Below are 19,645 nucleotides of genomic sequence, written 5' to 3'. Positions count from 1 at the left end.
GTCAGCTATAAAGGCCTGACCTCGAATTATCTGACTCAGCTGTTTGTATGTATCCTTTTTAATTCCGACGATCTGTAGTTCTCAGTTGTAGCTGTCTTATAAGAAGGGAGGGGAATACACCTCGCATGTATGGGTGTAGGCTTTCAGTTCTTTAAAATCGTTGACTGCATTTTGTTTTGCAATTGGACACAGTGTGGTGATGATGAGGCTTTTCTGCGCACTGCTAACAAATCAGACTCTTCCGGCACACATTTTCACATTTTTAATAATGACAAAAATACAAACAAAAGACATCTGAAAATCTTCGAGTGAAGCCTAAAGAAACGAACAAACAGCTTAAAAAGGAAAAAACAATCACAAATAGGAAATACTTGTAATAAAATATCTAAATTGATAAAAGTAGAACGATTCGTTTCCAGAAGAGTGGAGGTGACAGAATTTTCAGATACTTAAGAAGAAAGCCATAGCAGATTTTATTTATCTAAACTTAATTACATAATACAAAATGTCACAATACAGAGTATATGTGATTTGAGCCTTCTCCGCTTAACATAGCCTTTAAACTTGAAAATCCGACGCAATGCAGGAGCTGAGGCTCAACATTTTTCAAATTCTCGTCGCACCATCGCCTACAAGATATTAACTGCACAAACTATACACGATTTTCGTTAATATAAGGATATGTTAAAGCGGTAAGAAATAACGAAATATTCAGTCTTTTCGCAGTCTCTTCTTGTAACGTTTTGAACACAATATGCAAGAAAATTACTTAATATCATTAATTTTATTGATTTTGTGCGTGAATTTGCATTGACACCAATAATGAGATGAAGAAAACACCCAGAGGGGAAAAAAACAATCGTAAATATACTAGAGACCATCAGGAATTTTACTTACAAAACATGGTATCCTCCGAAAGCAATACGTCTGATCTACAGAGAAAAGAGTTAATGAAGGCTTTCCTTCCCAAGGTTCAACATTAAAGGCACATCTCTCCAGCACCGGTGGCTGTTCACCACAGAATACAGAAGACACGAAGCTTCCAAAGGAAAGACCAGAAATAAAGAAATGTACACGTTTAAATCTCGTGCTCTCTGCTGCTGTCATCTGGGCTACAGGAACGGGACGCGCACAGAATGTAAGTGAACGATCCAGTTTACATCCCACGCTTCGTGTTTTAAAGATGGATCTAATTCTGGAAGTTAAACCCCTTCAACGAAAAAAAGACACCGCCGATTGTTTCTTAATCCGACAATACTATCTCCTTCATCGTCCACCTTCCACCCCACTGCTCTTCCAGCGTCTATTCCACCACAGCTCCTCAGGAAGCAGCACCGGGCGCCGGCGATGGCGCTGAGGGTCGCTGTGGGGTCAGAGGGTAAAGGTCGTTCACCCAGCATCCTCGGCTGTAGATACACAGCCATCTTGGATCTGCGAGGAGAAGAGAAATTAATGCGGTGAGTGTTTTTTTCTCTGATTTATTTCTACAATATCTCGTTTTGACCACCGGGGAACCGGCGCAACCCGGTCCAGAACCTTTTCTGATCACGGCCGTGCCGGTTCGGGAGGGATCCGAGCCGACTGGCGGGGTTCACTCCGAGCGGGTTTCTTTCTCGCTGCTGGTTTTTGTCTGGGGCTGTATAAATCGAGAGGGACGGATAGGGAGCCGAGGGAAGGCGACAGAGCAGGCCCAACCCCGCACAGCAGCCCCCTTCTTTATGGTACTACAGTGTGTGAATAAAATACTACAGAGCCACATATGACCGGTAAAACACCCCGAGCGGGCCTACAGCAGGACATATTATTCCCAAACAAAGCGCTTAGCAAATCGAAACGGAGGCTGTAGATTCCACATCAAACACCCCCTGGATTCCACATATTTATAAAAATCGCATAGGTTATCCTGAGAGTTACGGTTTGCACGGTGTTTTATCCCCACCGCAGGCTTGAGATTATATTGTTTCGTAAAGTTCAAGTGACCGATCTTTTTTACCGTGCAAGTTCAGGTGGATGTGGAAAATACATTTATTGCAAAGCTAGGATGCCTTATTAAAAATGCGGCTGCCCGTTGCCGGAAGCGATCGGTGAATGTGTGAAGTTTTGTACCCCCCCGCCCCCATAGTTTCTTTTTTTCAAGCGGTGCTTCGTTGTCCTTAATTTGGATTTTTTTTATTAGCTGGGGTTTCGCTTTTATTTGTGAAACTGAAATAGTCTGGTACCGAGTTCTGTGTTGTGCTCCCATAATCCCGGAGCCCTGTTATTCTACTGCTGGAAAAATAAAACCTTAACGATGTGCATTGTGCTCAACGATATAAGAGATGTTGCAAGGCTATATGCACAACTTTCTTCATTTGTTGCTGAAAGTTGGATCGGTATTTTTGCACGTAGCCCCGGGATACAGTTTCGGCGCTCAACGAGAGGACGAAAATCCACTGCCGTTATGTTACAGTACTGTAGCTGTACGAGCGCTGTGGGCCGGAACACACGTATACGCTTGTTAGCGCCGGTTTTCGGGGAATACTAGGAGTTTGTTAAACAATTAGAATAACCTGTTCTTCAAGACCTTCTAACACTATTAAAGCATACATGGGCATATTAAATCTATTTTGAAGTATGTCGGTCGTTCTACAGCAAACAATTTTAAGCACACCCCTCAAACGTAGCTTAACTTCCTTTTTTATTTCACATTTTTGAATTCGTGGTTTGAAGGAGAGTGCAGGACCGAGCTACTGATTGCAGGTTACGAGAGAGTGCCGTTATTCATCCATACATAGAGCATTGCTTCTTTTATTGTACCGTGACAGTTCGAATGATGGTTGATTTCCAGTTTTGAAAGCTATATACGTGTCGGCTCAGGAGCACGTGACCGGTTTAACGCGCTGTTACGGAGTGGGCTCAGGTGATTCACTTTTCGGCTTGCTGCGATTTGCACTTTTTGCATTGTTACAGTTCGTGAGATTTTAGTTTTCATAACTAGTGGCGGCCTGGAATGTCTGGGCAGCCTGAGAATTTAAGAACCCTCTGGGTTTCCTTCCGATGGCTACCAATCTATAATGTTTTTTTTTTTCTGTATAGAGAATGGAGGGAAATGATCAAATCCGAGGAGTTATTACGATTTTTTACTCTTGTGAATTATTAAAATGTGAGCGCCCTCCCAAGCATTCCCAAGCTGTTGCAACAGTTTTGGAAAGATAGCTTTGGACGTTTTAAGCGGTATATTTCCATATAGAATATTCTACGTCATATTTGTTCTTGCTTTTGAGTTTCCGCACTGAAAGGTATCAGTAGGTTTTCATTTGAAAAATGATAGTATAAAAAGGCATTTTAGGTGTAGTTGTAAACATTTTATATTTTGTTTCATGATGTAACTGCACTTATTATCTAGTGTAAGTTAATATGACTAAACTATAAATGACAAAAGCCTGAGAACAACACTCAATAGAATTACACAAATGTAATTTCTAAATATTTAGGCAATATTTTGTGAAACGTTAAAGTTCTGTATTTATTTTGTGGGGTTCTGCATTCAATATTGGGTCTGCTTTTCGTTACAACTTTTCGTTATATTAAGGAAAAATACAAAACCTCTGAGGTTTTTTGTTGGTCTGCAAGTTTTGTGAATGAACATATCTATTGATGTTTGTGGTGTTTGGTTGCTTTCCCCAGTGAATAAATAATTGTAGTCTTAATGTTAGTTTCACCATTATTTTGCAAAAAGAAATCTATGTTTTGTCATAGTGACATCTATGGTGTGTACTTGAGTTTAGGTTTTGTGCTCCTTCATGGTCAGAAAAGTGTAACCAGTCTGTTTTTACTTCATTGTTTCAAAAACACATTTAGTTCTTTGCTTGGCACAACCCCTAAAGGGTTGAAACCTTTTTGGAATAATAGGCCGTTTTACACTACAATGTCAAACATTATGCAGCAAATTAGTTGAGTTTAGTTTTCCCATTCCAACATGGGACGAATTGAAGGGTTAGAAGAGGAGGGTATAGTTTAGACTCATTATTGCCATTTCCCTTAAACCACAGTTTGAATTTTCACCGAGCCTGCATGTAGGTGGACACAACATGTGGTGTTCATCCTTGATGAGATTGGCTTACCCATAATAAGGTGACAATTAGCACTTTTGAGATGAGATAACACTTCACTTCTGTGCTGGCAGACAAGCAGATTTAGTAATAAAGGTAAAAGTGAGAATTTAGTGAAAGCTGTAGTAATCTCCACTCCAGAATGGAGTTTTAGTTTTGATAGGTCCATCAAGTAGGCTGTTTGAGGAGTTCATTTCCAGTTTTAGGTGGTGGTCTTAATGGCACTGTTTGGTTCCTAAGTCAAGTGACCCACAAACCTATTCTTTTTTTTCCATCTTTAGGTGAAGAAGGGCGTAAAGTCTTTTTTTCTGAGTGCAGTTAAACTTTTTCCAAAATTATACACAGTATCCTGCATAAGGTCTGGATAGAAAGGTGTAGTATTTTACAGTAATCTTATACCTTGTTTTAAATTATACACATATCTATGTATGTTTACGTACAGTTTCCTTTTTATTGCTTCTTCACAGTGGCTGAAAGTTGAAAATGATCAGAAGACTTGCCATCATGAAAATGTGATCTGCGAATCTGAGTAGTGTACTTACTATCCAAATATTCATTTTAATATAAATTAGGAGGAACAGTGATCCTAATGCAGATCTCTGTGGTACTAAATCACGCCAATTTGACCATTCATCCCCTATTTAGTGTTTTCCAGCCATTGGTCTTTTGTCAGTCCCTACATCACCTTGAATGTCTGCCTCCTACAATTTAAGAATTCATCTTTCATGATGGCAGTTATTGAACATACCATATCATATGTTCTGTTTGTATCCATTACTGGTGCTGTTTAAGGAATTCTGGCAGGTTAGTTATGCATTCCCTGTAGTTGGTTATCTCCTGGAGCCCGCTTATTATAAATGATCCCCAGGTTGAGCTCTAATTATTGTTTCCATAATCTTGCATGCAATCAGCCTGTCTGTCACCATCTCGCATCTCAACAGCTCAGTCTGAAATACGTTTATCCCCAAATTACAATGAAAGTTTTTCCATCTGGCTTTTTCCTAACCGGGTTTCTCTGCTAACCGGCATTTTCTCCCTAAGCCAATTCAAAATCATCCGTTACTGGCCGGGAGAATTCCTGTTTCTGCCCATCTTGCGTCCTCTGGCCTCATGTGTTAAATTCCGATACTGTGCAGGGAAACTATGGTTCAGATATGGTGCATCTTCTTTTCCTAGCTTCATCTCCAAATATTTCCACCTTCCGAGGTTCTCTGTGCGGCCTCAGTCTTCCGCATTGCCTCGCGTGCGGATCTTCTCTTGTGTGTGCGTTGTCTGGAATTTTTCCTCTGGCTTTACAGTGTTATCCTTTTAGTCATGGCTGAAATATGTCCTAGTGATGTGAAAATTAAGCCAACATGAGGAATTAAGGTTCTGGGATGCCTAACTGTCTGGAATGGTTCTTGCTTGATTTAGGTTTATCAAAGTCCTGGACACTTTAATAATGTAATAGTATACTGTTATCACTACAGTAAGGTAATAGCAGTTGCATGTGTGGATGTACTGTAGAGCAATGCTGACTCTTGTAACTTTCAGCTTGTGTATGTTTGTACAGTGCATTCTGAAACAGTAGTATTAGTGTTATCACCTTCTTAAATTTTGCTTAACTGGCATTCCTGGGAAATGACCAGTGCCAAATAGTAAAGCTTTTACTGTGGTCACTAAAACTCAGCAAACTCACCTGTGTATAAAGGGCTGTTAAATGCCAACAGTGCAACTTCACTTTTAGGCATTTTGGGAATCTTTGACAAATGCTTTGCTGAAAATAATAACTTTGGCAAGAAGTTGCCTTCACTTAAAATGTCCTCTCATTTTCCCCTGTAACTCCTTTTAATATTACAAAGACAAACTTACCACAAAATTGCACATCTGAGCATTTTAAAACTGAGCATGAAAATCAAACCCTTGTCTCTCCCTTGCGATGTTAAGACCGCACTCGTATTGAACTAGAGTGTCAAATCTCAAAGAAACCATTTTAATATCTTGCACTTGTCTGTCGCTTGTGGGTATTGTTTTACTGTGCACCAAACATTTCTGCTGTATTGAGTAAAAATTTGATCCCGTTCTCTTCTGCTTAAATGTAAGGAGTTGTAAAATATTTGTTTTTTCTCCTGACACAAGGGGCAGAAAGAAGCTTTACTGTTGTTTTGGCCACAGTTTGAAAACTCTATCCTTTGCTTTTCTTACTTGTCCAGAAGCAAGGGCGCAGTAAGCTATTCCTTTGTCCTCGTGCCAGGTGAGGTTTGGAGAACAGTTGTATAGTACCACAAGGAACATGCCCATTGAGTTATTCACCATGTTGTGAAATGGGAAACCTGCAAAAAAAATGACAAAATGGTAGCCAATTTTGTTGTACCATTGTGTAATCCAGTCTTCTCTTCATATGACTTGACGGGAGTGTGTCATTTGATTGATAGTGTGGCAAACCTCATTTAAGTACAGCAAGCCCTCAGTCAGTTTAACGGATTTCAGATTTAACAGCCTAAATGTGCTATGTGATTTTGTCGGTTAAATCATATATGCTGGACAAAGTCCGGCAAAGCAACTAGTCTGGAATAAACAGGCTTTGTTTATTCTTAATAATAGGTCAAAATAGAAGAAATAAAAGTAAATGTGTTGTAACAATATGTAAAATAATTCTGTAAAATGTACAAATGTACATAATAAAACAAGGTAAAATAAATACTACATTGTCTTATAAATCAAATATATCATGATGCCCTATAGGGGTAGGTCTGTTACTGACAATGGGGCTGTTTGTGTTCCGTGTGCTTAAGATAATTTTATATTGTAGATTTAGGACATATGAAACGAAGAGCTTATATATTTATGATAAAAAGGCACAGAAATTGTTGATGGTGTTAAAAACATAAGTCAAATAGATCCAGAAAGCATATATATATATATGTGTATGATAGTAGTTCAGGTGGGTAGCTGTGTCAGCATGCGTAGGCTGCAAAGGAACAAGTAAAGGTTTATTCTTTGCTGAAAAGAGAAGAAAGGAAACAACATTTCGGCTTTGGAGCCTTCTTCGAGTTTGATGGGGATGGGTATGATGTATATTTATTGTCTCTTCTAATATTGTGTTTTTGGGTTGTAAAAATGCCACTCAAGATTTAACAGTCTTTTTGTAATAATGGACCCCCCTTACCCTATTAGTCTGTGAAACCGAGGGTGTGCGGTATATTGTTTGAATTTCAGGAACTCCTTTTAAGAGAGGCTTTCAAAGTCATGGGGTGTTTGCGAGTTAATCCAGCTGCCAGGCCCAATTTCAAGACGCCGGTCCTTTTTGTGGTGAGCCCATGCCATGCAGGTCTCGGTTCTCTCTCTCCTTAGTTCTCAAGCTCATTCGTCTTTGTCACCACATTTGTTACTGCGTCACAAAGAAGAAAATGCAAGAGAAGGAATCTTTATTTCTTCAAAGGCACATACTTTGATTTAAAAATAATAAAAAAGTAAAATTTAACATAGTGCCTTTTAAAATTGGCTTCTCAAACAGGAGGATTAACACAATTACAGCACGAGTTTGGAGTGGAGGATCTCAATCGTCCATGTCTACACAACGAGTGAATGTGTTTTACACAAAAGGGTATTCGGTTTTCCTCGCTGAAGTGTTAGAAAAGTATACACATCTGAAAACATGAGTTAATTGGTAGCTTTGCTTTTACCTACTGTAGGCTATCAAACTTCCATCAATTGATTTAAAACTTTTGCATGCATAGCATTGTGCAGCAGTACAGAGAGCTACTTTTCTAAAGCTTTGAATGTATGAAAGACAAAGGAGCTGTGCTTTCATTCAGAGGAATGATGAGTACAGATGTAAATGAGTTGTGTACATATCCTCTCCTTGAAGGGCCTCAGTATCTTTAGGTTTATATTCCAACTTTTGGAACAAAAGCTTTTTTTTTGCATTGATGACCTAATGGACTTAATTAGCTGCTTAATTGGGTTAAAAGTTGTAATCCTGTCATTTAAATGGAAAGAACCTCCAGTTGTATACTAGGTGATGTTCTGTAATGTCAGCTCTCCAGTAAGGGTTGGGTTGTTATAGCTTGCTGATCGAGCTGGAACACAGTAAAAGAGACCAGGATTTAAACCAGCCTTGCATTAAAATACATGAATTTGAAAATTCAGCATTAAGCCTTTGCTTAGATGAAAATTTGTCCTTAAAGCCCATCCGTAGTAGTGTGTAATACGGGTAGCAGAGTAACGAAGCCAATTCATAGATGGGGATTATTAGGAGGCCATGATTGATAAGGACCAATTAGAAATTTTGCCAGGAAGCTGGGGTTACACCCCTACTCTTTTCGAGAAACGCCCTGAGATTTTTAATGACCACAGAGAGTCAGGACCTCGGTTTTACGTCTCAGTCCGAAGGACGGCGCCTGTTTACAGTATAGTGTCCCCATCACTATACTGGGGCATTAGGACCCACAGGGACCACAGGGTGAGCACCCCTTCCTGGCCACAGTAGTAATAGTCAGTGCCAGTGTTGCATGTCTACTATACACTAACGCCAGTATTCATATCAAGAAAGGCATACTGCAGTTTACAGATTTCTTTTTCTTCTTCTATACTTGCATTTTAAGGCAGTTATTAAACCATCCTGTCTCGAAGTACCCCAGAAGACATTTCTCTATATAGCAATAGTTAACTTCAATTCAGTCAAAAACATATGATGAGAGTTTACATTTTGTGACTTATTTAGAAAAAGCTTTCTCACACATCTCTGAAATCACTGGAAAACTATTCACAAGTTTAGTTAATAAGTGAATAACTACTTAATCGTCTGCAGTTATTTGTAAAACTGCCTTTTCTAACAGTACAAATGCTACGCCTTTTTCCAATAGTAGTTTCACATGTAATGTGCTGCCCTAGGGCTGGTTAAGATTACATCTGAGCACTCTTTTTAAATTAGTAGTTGGTGTGTAATTAGTATTTGTCACTGAGTACTCATGTTAATTTTGGCTGCTTAGTAGTGTTTTTGTAAGTGTGACTCATCAACCAATATTCGCAACTATCTAAAGCGAAAGATTTGCTCATGTGTTTTTGGGAAGCAGTAGTAAAACAGTTCTGTGGTTCCTCCAGTGTTATTTCATATGAAAATATGAACGCATGTACATTATTCATGGTCTCTTAGTGTGTAGTCTCTTCACAGCCACAATACTATAAGTTTACTGGTTAATTTCTATTATGTAAAAATGTTAAAGGTCCATGTCCAGTTACACAAAGAAGTTACATAAACCATTTAACGTTAATTGCTTAAATGAAAAGGCTGTCCGTCAGGGTTAAATAAATGTGTTTTCTGTATAGCCCAAAAAATATAGAGTGGACATTTTTTAGTTTGTTGAGCAAGGTGTTTTTCTTTGCTCTAGTTTATTGATCATAGAATGTTAAAAAGTAAAATTAAAAATATAAAAAGCCTCCCTGTGTCATCTCTATAATACTTTTAAACAGAAACAATCGTGTAACCCTGTGTTTGAATGTAAAGTATTGTGCATGTTGCCCTGGAGTGTTTTGGAGGCTTAATGTTATTGGATAATTTAATTTGAGTGCACATCTTATAATATATAACTCATTTACAAGATCAGTGGCAACTTCTAAATTATTGGTAACCCGAAAAGATCTACATAAAAATAAAAATGATGCCAAAATAGCAAAAGTTTGTTTCTGCAAAAAATGCTTTGCAGAAATAGCAGACAGATACAGATAGCAACTGCATAAAAGACATGAGGGCATGTAATGTATAAATGCAAAATATCCCTGCTGTATAAATGATTATCCCTGCTGTGATCAATATATTAGAACAATCAGAGATTTGTTAATAGACGTTATTAAATATTCATATGGATTACTGACTGTGTGTCTTACCTCTGTATTAATGTTCTTTTAATCGATTCTAGGTAAAGAATTTATAAATGGAACATACGCACATTTTATGTTTTGTTTGATGTTTTTGGCAGTTGGCTGAGACGAGAGGCGAGCACTGTAGTGTGCGGAAATGTTCTGAGTTATGTACAGAGTTTTTGGTGAAATGAAACTATACAAAGACAGCTTTTCTCCACTGCTCTCCAGGGCTGTGGGGAATAAAACCCAGAGCCCATTTGCTAAGTTTAGTTTAAGCCACAGACATAAGCCTTTTCTGAACTCTCTGCTATACATCTAAATTTACTTTAGAGAGAGTTGATAAAAATGTCATGGCCCACAGCTGCATTTTATTTACACAGTTGATGGTATTTAAGATCATGCAGACGTACGGATTCGAGATTGGTTACCCTATGCACAAGCCACAAACTTTGCCTGTACGCCTACTACGTATGTTATCCTGTCTTCAGGAAGCTACTTCAGATTTGTGCAGAGTTTTTCTGTGTATTGGATAGTTTGGAATAGATGAGTAAGACCGGTGACATCTCGGGTAATGAAATGGAATTACATTTTTTTTTTCCTGCAGCTGACATTTAAAGGCAAATTGAACCATTTTGTAAAGCAATAACAAATTGTTTTCTTCAAAACAGGGTAGAAAACGAAGCTGAGCTTAATTCCACACTGAAAAGTGATGTTTTGTTGTTTGTTGTTTGAGCCTTCTTCACACATGGGGGGGGGGACTCGGTACTTTAGCTGTTGAGCCACTTTCAGGTCTGAAGGCGGTTCTTTCTGCTTTTCGGTATGGAATTAACCTCTACTCGTTCCTTTGCAGCATGTGTGCCAAAACAGCTCCTCTCTCAAACTCATGGTAAATGACACCCTTTAAACTCAAGAAGCTCATATTTGTGCCTACAGAATAAATGGAGCAGCTTACGAATTCATTACGGTGTGTAAGGTTTGATGTGTTCATGTACAGCCCACCGGCAAATGAGTTGCAACTCTGGTTTCTGCCTGTTGTGAGGAGGCATTTAAAAGGTGAAGAATGTCTTGCACGCCCTCTCTGCTTTTTTGCAAAAGTTTTCAAACGAGAAAGCATGGAAATGCAAGCGCTGCAGAACTTGTCCAGAAAAATCCGACCCGTCTCACTTTCTTTCCACTGAGCTGGTAAAAGGCTGCTTTTCTTTCCGTTCTTTAGCCTTTTCTGCATGTCAGTCAGCACAGACTGCTTTTATTTAAAGGCACTCCTGTGAGAGTGATGTGAAGAGTATCCATGTGTTTTAGTGCATGTCTTTGACAAGGTGACGCTTTCAGCCTTTGACCTCTGTAGAATATTCCCCAGCATAATAATCTATACTGTTCTTCACTGGGGTTTAGGCTTTTAGACTGAGTGGTTGTGTGCACTGACCATAAATTTACTGCCCACGCCTTATTAGGTAGAAAGCTTCCAGTGTGTATTTTCTGTTGCATGTGATATAGATTTAATGCCCCTGTTTTTTTCAGAATGGAGGGTTGTATTCTGCCAACAAACTTCCAACAATCCAGGTAGTGAGACAGTCTTGTGAAATATGTAGTGTGATCCTGATAATACATTATGACACTGATTCATGCTCACTGGTATCATTTTCTGCTCTATTGTGATAGCGCCCGCAAAGAGCCAAGCTTTGGAACTGCCGCAAGAGATTCCAACAAACAGCGAGCCAGAGCCATATAGTGGCTCTGAAGGATGAATTTTCCTTCATTTGTTCTCTAGGAGATGCTTTTACATAAGTACAGACCTGCGTATTCACAATGTAAAGATGCACTTTATCACATGTATCTTTGTACTGAAAAGGTGGCCGAAGGCTGACAGCAGAAGTTTCAGTAACTGATAAGAGCAATGTGCTATCGCTATCAGAGTACGAAATCGCGTGGCAGAAAGTCACAATGCAGAACCACCTGTCTAGGTTTTCTACGGCCAGCTGCTCTGGAGAGCTGGACATAAAGCTTGGTCAGAGTTGCTAAAGGTTGAAAAAGATGAAGCTTTATCACTGAAGAGGAAAGGATATACAGTATGTGAAAACAATATTTAAAATTGAAAGTGTTGCAGCTTAAAATACTGTTGGGTTGCATAGAAATGACCTTTAAGGGAATGAAATGACACTTTTTTTTCCCCACCGCTGTAAAATCTTGAATTCTGCTTTGTATATTTTAGCATCATTGTGTGAAGTATGGAGTGGACGTTTAGAAATTTGAAGGATTCAAAAATATTGACTTATATTTTGCAGATTCTTTGTATCTGTAACCACATAAGGACAGGGCGCATTAGTTTAATAAAACAGTCTTGCTGTAATGCAATTCTTCCTACTGCAGCTGTTTGTGTAATATTTGAGTTATTTTTATTGTTGCAAAAACACCAGTTTTCAAACTTGATTACTGTCACTTAACATCGCATTGCTTGGTTTCCCACTTCACACTTTTGAGTCTGCCTTTAAAGCAGCGTCAGTTGTCCCCCTTGCCATAAGTCATGCGAGCCATCTGCAGGAGACTGTTTTATATTCCTGAAATGTAATCCCATTTTTATTTAGTCTGTTCTTAAGCTTCACCCTACAGCATATCTGCGTGTTTGAAGAACATGCTAACATTATTATGCACTTGCGTGTGCTGGCAAAAATATGCAGCATGTTCCCACTGGAAACCCAGGTGCTGAAGTCTTCATAAGTTGTTTGCAATTCCTGCTGAATAAACCTTCTTAAGGTACTTGATGGGGAGAGTACTTGAAAAAATATTTACAGCTTCAATTAATATTGCAGATGAATGGAATATTAATCAAAAGAAATGTATCACTCTGTGCTGGTTTAATTAGAGAAAATGTGTGTGGAATCTGGATGTTGATTCGTTTATGGCATTATTTTGCTCAATCACTCATGACTGACCCATGATACACCCATGACTACTTGCATAAGCTCAGTAGTGAGAGAGTTGATTGGGCACAGGTGGTGGAGTGATTTAGCCTACTGAATGGCTAGGAGTGTTTTTGTTTCTGATTATACAGAGAATTGCCGGTGTAAGTTGTCTAATGCTTATTGTATACACATCACCAAAAATAGCAATATTTAAAACCCAACGTTTAGAAAGGCCTTGTGACTGTAGTACAAAATTTGTACTGCCTTAACTACACATATAAGGCTATTCTTTATTCATCACTTGTCTTTTGATGATTTTCTTAAGTAACACATTAACATGCATAAGCAGCTGGCATTCTTTAATTCAATGTATTGCAAAAAAGATATTTTTAAGTAATAGTTCATTAAAATTGATGGCTTGTGAATGTTTTTTCATATCGGAAGAAAAGTAATGAATTTGTGGAGAAAGCCTAAAGGATAGAGCCGACTCGCACACTGTTTTTAGCAAAGTCCGTGCACCATTTCTCTTCACATTCCACCATTGTCTGTCATAAATGAGCAAAAAATGCTGTCTTTAGTTTTAATCGGTAATGTTTAAAATACAAGTTTTGAACATTTCTTTTATGAACGCCTCTTTGCGTTTTGTTGCAAACCGTGACTTGCCGTACGTGAAATTTTAAATTTGGACAAATTGTAAACGGCATTTTCTCTGAGCTGCTGCCTCGAACTAAAACAAAAGTGTTTGGAAGGGCATCGCCTCAACTGAGCAAGGACACAAGCCACGATTTCACTCACCACTGCCAGGGTGATTAAATTCAGCTTTTAGTGTGCCTGTTCGCTATTACATTGTACAAGTGTATAAAAATGGTAAAAACATAGTTTAAACAGTTTCCTTCTTATCCCCATTGGTTACAATGCAAGAACATGCATCCCCTGTTTCCTTGTATTTCCTGGCAAGACCGGTGTGGAGAGATGTAAGATCATGGCCAGCAGCACCAGTTACCTATTTTTCCAGTCTTGGGGTGTAATGGGCTGGCACTGAAAATGGTATATTTAATGTGCGTAGCTTGGGTACACAGTCACAGGCAGCACACTTGCCTCAAATATCCAGAATTAATTTCCTGTTCTCAGAAATCCCTGAATTTTATTTTTCCTATATAATATATATAAAGGGATTGTAGAATTGAAAACGTAATCCATTGAGCCTATGCACGGCTTACTAGGCAGCATTAAAATACATTTTAAAGACTGCAAAAGTTTTCGGTGCTTTCCTTAATTTGCTGCGCACATCGTTATTGTACGCAAACGACACTTTTGCTTCAAACTTTTAGTGCCCCGCATAAAAAAAAAATACTGAAGGAAAACGCTGAATATTGCTAACTTCCCCAGTCGCTGCCACACACTTCCTGTTTATGAATTTTTTCCTTCAAAGATGTCATTTCGTTCACTTTGTGTTTCACTGTTTATGCAGTTCTCTGTAAGAGCACAGGAAGGGAATGAAGAATTTGACCAGTAGTGAGTTTAGGTATCGTAAAGCATGCTTCAAGCATTCTCACTAATTCGGCATTTTAGTTCTGTTTTAGAAATTCGTCAGTAATGTTATAGTTGCCTAATTATTCAAATAGTAGATCCTATGTAGAATGTTCAGGTATTTGAATATTCTATCTTCTGTCTTTTGAATGCACATTGAAAGAAACTGAAATTCACATTAATGTGAAATCAGTAGAAACGTGGTAAAAAAATAACTGGATTTTGTGCTTTGTTCATGGTAAATTTCAAGCTATGAAACAAGTAAAAAAAAACACATTCTCAATTCTGAAAAAAAGGCTGTAAGAACAAATCCCTTTTCCATGCCATTGAGATAGCAGCGTCGTTGTGTATTAGTGTGAGTGCCGTTTGAAATACGTTACAGGATCGGTCTTCTACCCAGACTGTTTTGTCATAGATTTCAACAGTTCCATCAGAAAACTCCTCCCTCTTTAATTTCACGGCTGCATTAAGGATCAAAGCTCATTAAGAGAATTTTTCTCACACATTTTGGTTGTTCTGCAAGTGGAGAAAGATTAAAATATGGACTAGAAGGCATAATGGTGACAGATACAACATCTGGTATGTTGTATTTCAAGACAGGGTTTTTGTATGTTGCAGTCAATCTGGTGTAAATTGGATTTTTTTATGTTTTATCTCATTGTTCCTTCACTTTAATTAAAGCACAAGAGGAAGCTGTTGGCTATGATATGATGTCTCATTATAAGAAACACTGCATATTTTTCAGTAGGTGTGAGGTCTTGTTGGTTAATTCCTTAAGCAGCTCATGCCCTTCACATCTATTTTCTGCCTTCATGTGCTCACGTTTGCACATCAGAAACGTTTGCAAACCGGAGGCGGCCATTTGGGTCCTCTGACCTTGGTACTTAATTGATCCAAGGATTTCAAGTTATTAAATGTAGCTGAATTTTTGTTCCATACCCCCACAACCCTTTGTGTAAAGAAGTGCCTACTATTTATGTGTTTGTGCAATGGGAAAGGGAATAGGATATCCAAGGCTGGCTGCTGTTGGTGTTTAGGTTTGGTGTTAGGAATTAAGGTTTTCTGATGTGGGGCGGGTCTCGTTACTCAGGACAGGTGCGTCCTGTGCTTTCATGAGGCTGCAGTTACAGCAAGAGTTTTCAGTTCATATGGCCACTCCAGAAAATGAAGGCTAAAACTAATCACGGAATATTTAACACTTCCTCCGAGAGAAGTTGTGGTTTTGTTGTCAGGCTTAGAGTTAGGGTTTTATTCTTTTACCTCAAAAAGTCATTGTAAACAGTCCAGTTGAGCAAATCGGGTACCCTTTTTAATGAGAGCCCCGTTGCCTGGGTGATGGAATTTCTGACACTTTCCATGTTGTGTTTCTTGAGGTGCACTCTGGAGGTTGAGCCTGTTTCACTGTGTGAACCGCGGTTCAGAAGGAAATGACACTTGAAATTGCAAAAAAGCCCCCAGGGAAGAGCAGGAATGGCAGGCGAGAATGACACGATACCTGAAGCTTTCTCAGACAGCCAGTCGTACTACTGCTCAAGATCATTAGTTGCAAACATCCTCTTCGCCTGTACTTCAGAGTTAGCAAGTCAAAATATGGAAATATTTTTCAAGTGCGCTCTTTTTCAAATGTATCTTATTCCACTTTCTGATCAGCCTTTGCTTTTCCTTACCTACAGTCATGTCCTGTCATTGTCTTTTAACAGTTGTGCTGTTGGGCAGCAGTCATCGGCGAAGCTCAAGAGCTTCAGGTTTTTACTCTCTGCTACATTTGTTTGGTTCTCATATAGAGCGTTATTACTGCATTCCGTTAAAGTGCACATAAACCTTTAGAAGTTAAAATTGGAAACCATTGTAGAAGAGGTCAAATTTGTATATATTTATATTTGGCACTTATATATGTGTTTATGCTTTCCTTTGTGTTTGTTTTCATAATAGTGCTCCTGGAGTTTTTACATTTTTTAAAGAAAAGGTCTTAAGAATAGATAATGCAATAGAAAGTGCCAATTTAAAAGTGAACCTGAACCTATAATGTTCCTAGAAGTTCCTTTGTAGAGATGGAAGGAAATATTTTATGCAGTAGATGATATGACATAATACATTATCTTCTGGGAGATGAGACTCATCCTGCCTAGCCCAGTTTGAAGAAGAATGCACACATGCACAAAGCCATGTTAAGGTTTTGCATTATTTTGACCGAAAATATCGTCTTTAGCTAAGATTTGTGGCAAAAACTGATAGAGCACCATATAAAGTGTGATTTTCTGATGCTTATTGTGGAGAGAAAACTGAAAAAAAACATAAGAGATTCTTCTGTTAAAGCACCCTGAAAATTATACATTGAGGTTTAAAAATTCAGAAACATAGAACATAGAATAGAACATTAGCTTCCTTTCGTCTGTGACCTTTTTTAAAGTGTGCTGCTTAAAAGTCCAATTTAAGTGTAAATGTATTTTTCCCTCACTATGCTTATGATTGTCTTTAATAAGGTTGAATATACTTTGGCCAGCTTGTCTCTCTAAAGCTAAGAAAGGGTGTTTTAAGGTGTATGTTGATCTGAAAATGTCTGTATTTCTACATTTTTTAAATATTTACATTGTGTAAACCACGAAGCAGCCTTTTACAGAACCAAGACTTAGATACATCAGTCTCTCACTGACAGACAGATTCCAAAGGTTTCTTAAAAAGAGAGACATTCAGTGTAAGGATGAAACTCTTCTTATGAAATAAAAGGCTCTACTCAAGACAAAGCTAGCCTGCTAAACTGATGGAAATGTTTCTCCCGATAGTAAATGAATCAGTTGCCTGATACATATCTAAAATGCAAGTAATTCCACAAGTAAAAGCACAGCCCACTTTTCCATATTCTCTTTAGATGAGGTCTCTTCAGATCACTATTAACTTAAGTTAAGTTTCTGTCTTTCAAGGGGGGAGGCCTGTAAAAGATGGCCCCTGCTCACACTGTGGTCATTAGAGGTCGAGAGTTGTGATTGCTGAATCTGTGATATACTGAGCTTGTCTCCTAGACCCACTGTTGACCCCTTAGACTGCAGTTTCATTGCTATATTTGGGTATCTTTTTTACAAATCTCTGCCTATTTGTAGCTCCCACTCAAAGTAGCGCTTAGGTTCAGCGTATACTGCACGCTGTCCTGCTGTGTCGGCACTTCCCAGCTCACTTTTGTGTGTATTGAATTGAGCGGCGATCAGACTGCTTGGTAGCTTCGCACGAATCTACAGAAGCCCCTGTAGCGCACAACAATATGTCCAGCTCATACATTCCCTCGCAAGAAAACAGAAATCTACACTGTAGAACAAAAAAGAAAAAAGCACATTTACTGTACTTGCAGCTAAACATTTGTTGAATATGAATGTGCTTTTCTGCATTTTTAACAAATCTGTTCGTCTTCCTGCCATGTGTTGCTGCTTGTTGCTCTTTCGTGGTTGTTGCCATGATTGATTCTAGTGATAATGCGATCAGTGTAGCATCCCACAGTGATCTTTTAGCATACAATTTGCATACATTAGCTTTGCATTTGCATTATGTGCAATAAGTTGTTTGCTTCTGGAGCGCTATATGGAACCAGGGTGTGCTCAGTGCTGCAGATGAGGCAAACAGTACTGAACGAGCAAGGTGAAATTAGTTGTTCCAGAATTCACTTTTTTTCATGTACGAGCTATACTAGATTTGAGGATTTTAAATGGTTTTGGTATGGTGTTATGCCACCTTTCTGAAATGGAACTCAGTTTATCATCCCACTTTTTAAAATATAAGTCAATGCAGTATTTCTATTCATCCAATATCCTACTTTCTATAAAAGTTTGTGAAGTGCATCAATATATTCATCAGTTGTGCCCCATCCTTAAGTCATTGTGTGAAAAGAATTGGTTTTATGGTTTCCATTTTGTTTTTCCTCTCATTTCTGTGTTGCCAGCTCCGTATTGCATATTTCTAGTGACTTTAAGACCGTTTTAATCAGGTGGCCACTCCTCAGAATGATGGGCTTTTAAAAGATCAGTCTGCATAATGAAGCTTGAAGTATTGCTAATTGACACTTTTGCTGAGGACAGCAGCTGTGGTTGCTCAGGGAATTACGTAGCTAGGCATGTTGTGCTATATACCGAGACAGTGCCAAAATGTGTCACACAAGGCTCTCTTTTTGTGAACACAGATAGTGGTTTCTCTATGTCTCCCACTCTCCTCCAGCTGTCAGGGATTTTGACACAAGGTGAATTTAAAGAGTATAATCAGTATTGCTTTCAGATGCATATAATCCAGCGTTTCCCAACCTTTTAAATGTATACTTAATGACTGATGTAGCTGATGGATAAACAGATGGACTGATGGTAAAATCTGATTGTGATTCTCTAAGCAGTACATAGTGTGTTTAATGAGCCACAATTTAAAGAAAATGTATGTATGAGCATTGTAAGTAGTCTTTTTCACATGTAATGTTATGTTAAATACTACATACAGGACAAGATGAAAATATCCTAATTTACACAATTTATCCATTTTAAAAATAGCAACTCAGTTTCACCTTAAGGCTGATCTTATTAACAAGATGCCAAAGGCAAATCCAGTATAGACCATGCTGAAATGTGTATGGCATTCTATTATAATATTTAAACATCAACTTACAAGCAACCAACAGTGTAGAATGATCTCTTTACTCTAAACCGGTAGTTGCCAACCCTAGTCCTGGAGGACTACCTGCAAGTCCTTAATCACAGGCTAATTGATTTCAGTTTTTGATTAATATTTGTAAATTTGCTTCCGGCTCTAATGAGGTGAAATGGGATTTGTCATGTATCAGCCCTGTACAAATTTCTGACTCTTGGAACTGCCCTCATTCAGGTGTGTACGGTACTATTGACAGGAAAATGCAAACAAAATGGAAAAGGATTCAAGTCTGTTATTTATTTCCATTACTTGCTAGTCACTGCTGCATAACGCTCTGCTTCCTTTCTGGGCTTCAGTCTGTATTCTACCATCTGGAGCAGCGAAAGATTACTTATTGTGGCACCAGTATAGTTTTCTGTGGCCCCCTGTAGACTCAGAAGGAGGGTCTCGAGGAGATACTGTCCTGTGAAAGTGCACTAACAACAACAAGAGTGCTAAACTTCAGTTGCTCCCATAGTAATGTCAATATAAGCAACAGATTTTAACATTTGGGATGAGGATTCTGCTGAAACTAAAAGAAAACTAGAAGGAACTGATGAGCATATGACATTATTTTCAAGAATATATATATATAGTCCTTTGCGGTCCTGGCATGCAAGATAG

The 19,645-nt window shown here is 38.5% G+C and overlaps 1 protein-coding gene across 1 annotated transcript in view; it reads left to right on the top strand.

The window, feature by feature from the left end:
• Nucleotides 1-936: 936 nt before the first annotated feature.
• cnot2 (CCR4-NOT transcription complex, subunit 2) overlaps nucleotides 937-19,645 on the top strand; it is an 82,719-nt gene continuing 64,010 nt past the window's right edge. Inside the window, exon 1 of the mRNA XM_088644562.1 lies at nucleotides 937-1,457. The gene's annotated coding sequence lies outside the window, so the exon portion shown is untranslated. The remainder of the gene's footprint in view (nucleotides 1,458-19,645) is intronic.

Source organism: Lepisosteus platostomus, chromosome 9, assembly GCF_059453375.1.
Source record: "Lepisosteus platostomus isolate fLepPlt1 chromosome 9, fLepPlt1.hap1, whole genome shotgun sequence".
NCBI lineage: Eukaryota > Metazoa > Chordata > Actinopteri > Semionotiformes > Lepisosteidae > Lepisosteus > Lepisosteus platostomus.
This window is presented reverse-complemented; position numbering and strand designations above follow the sequence as displayed.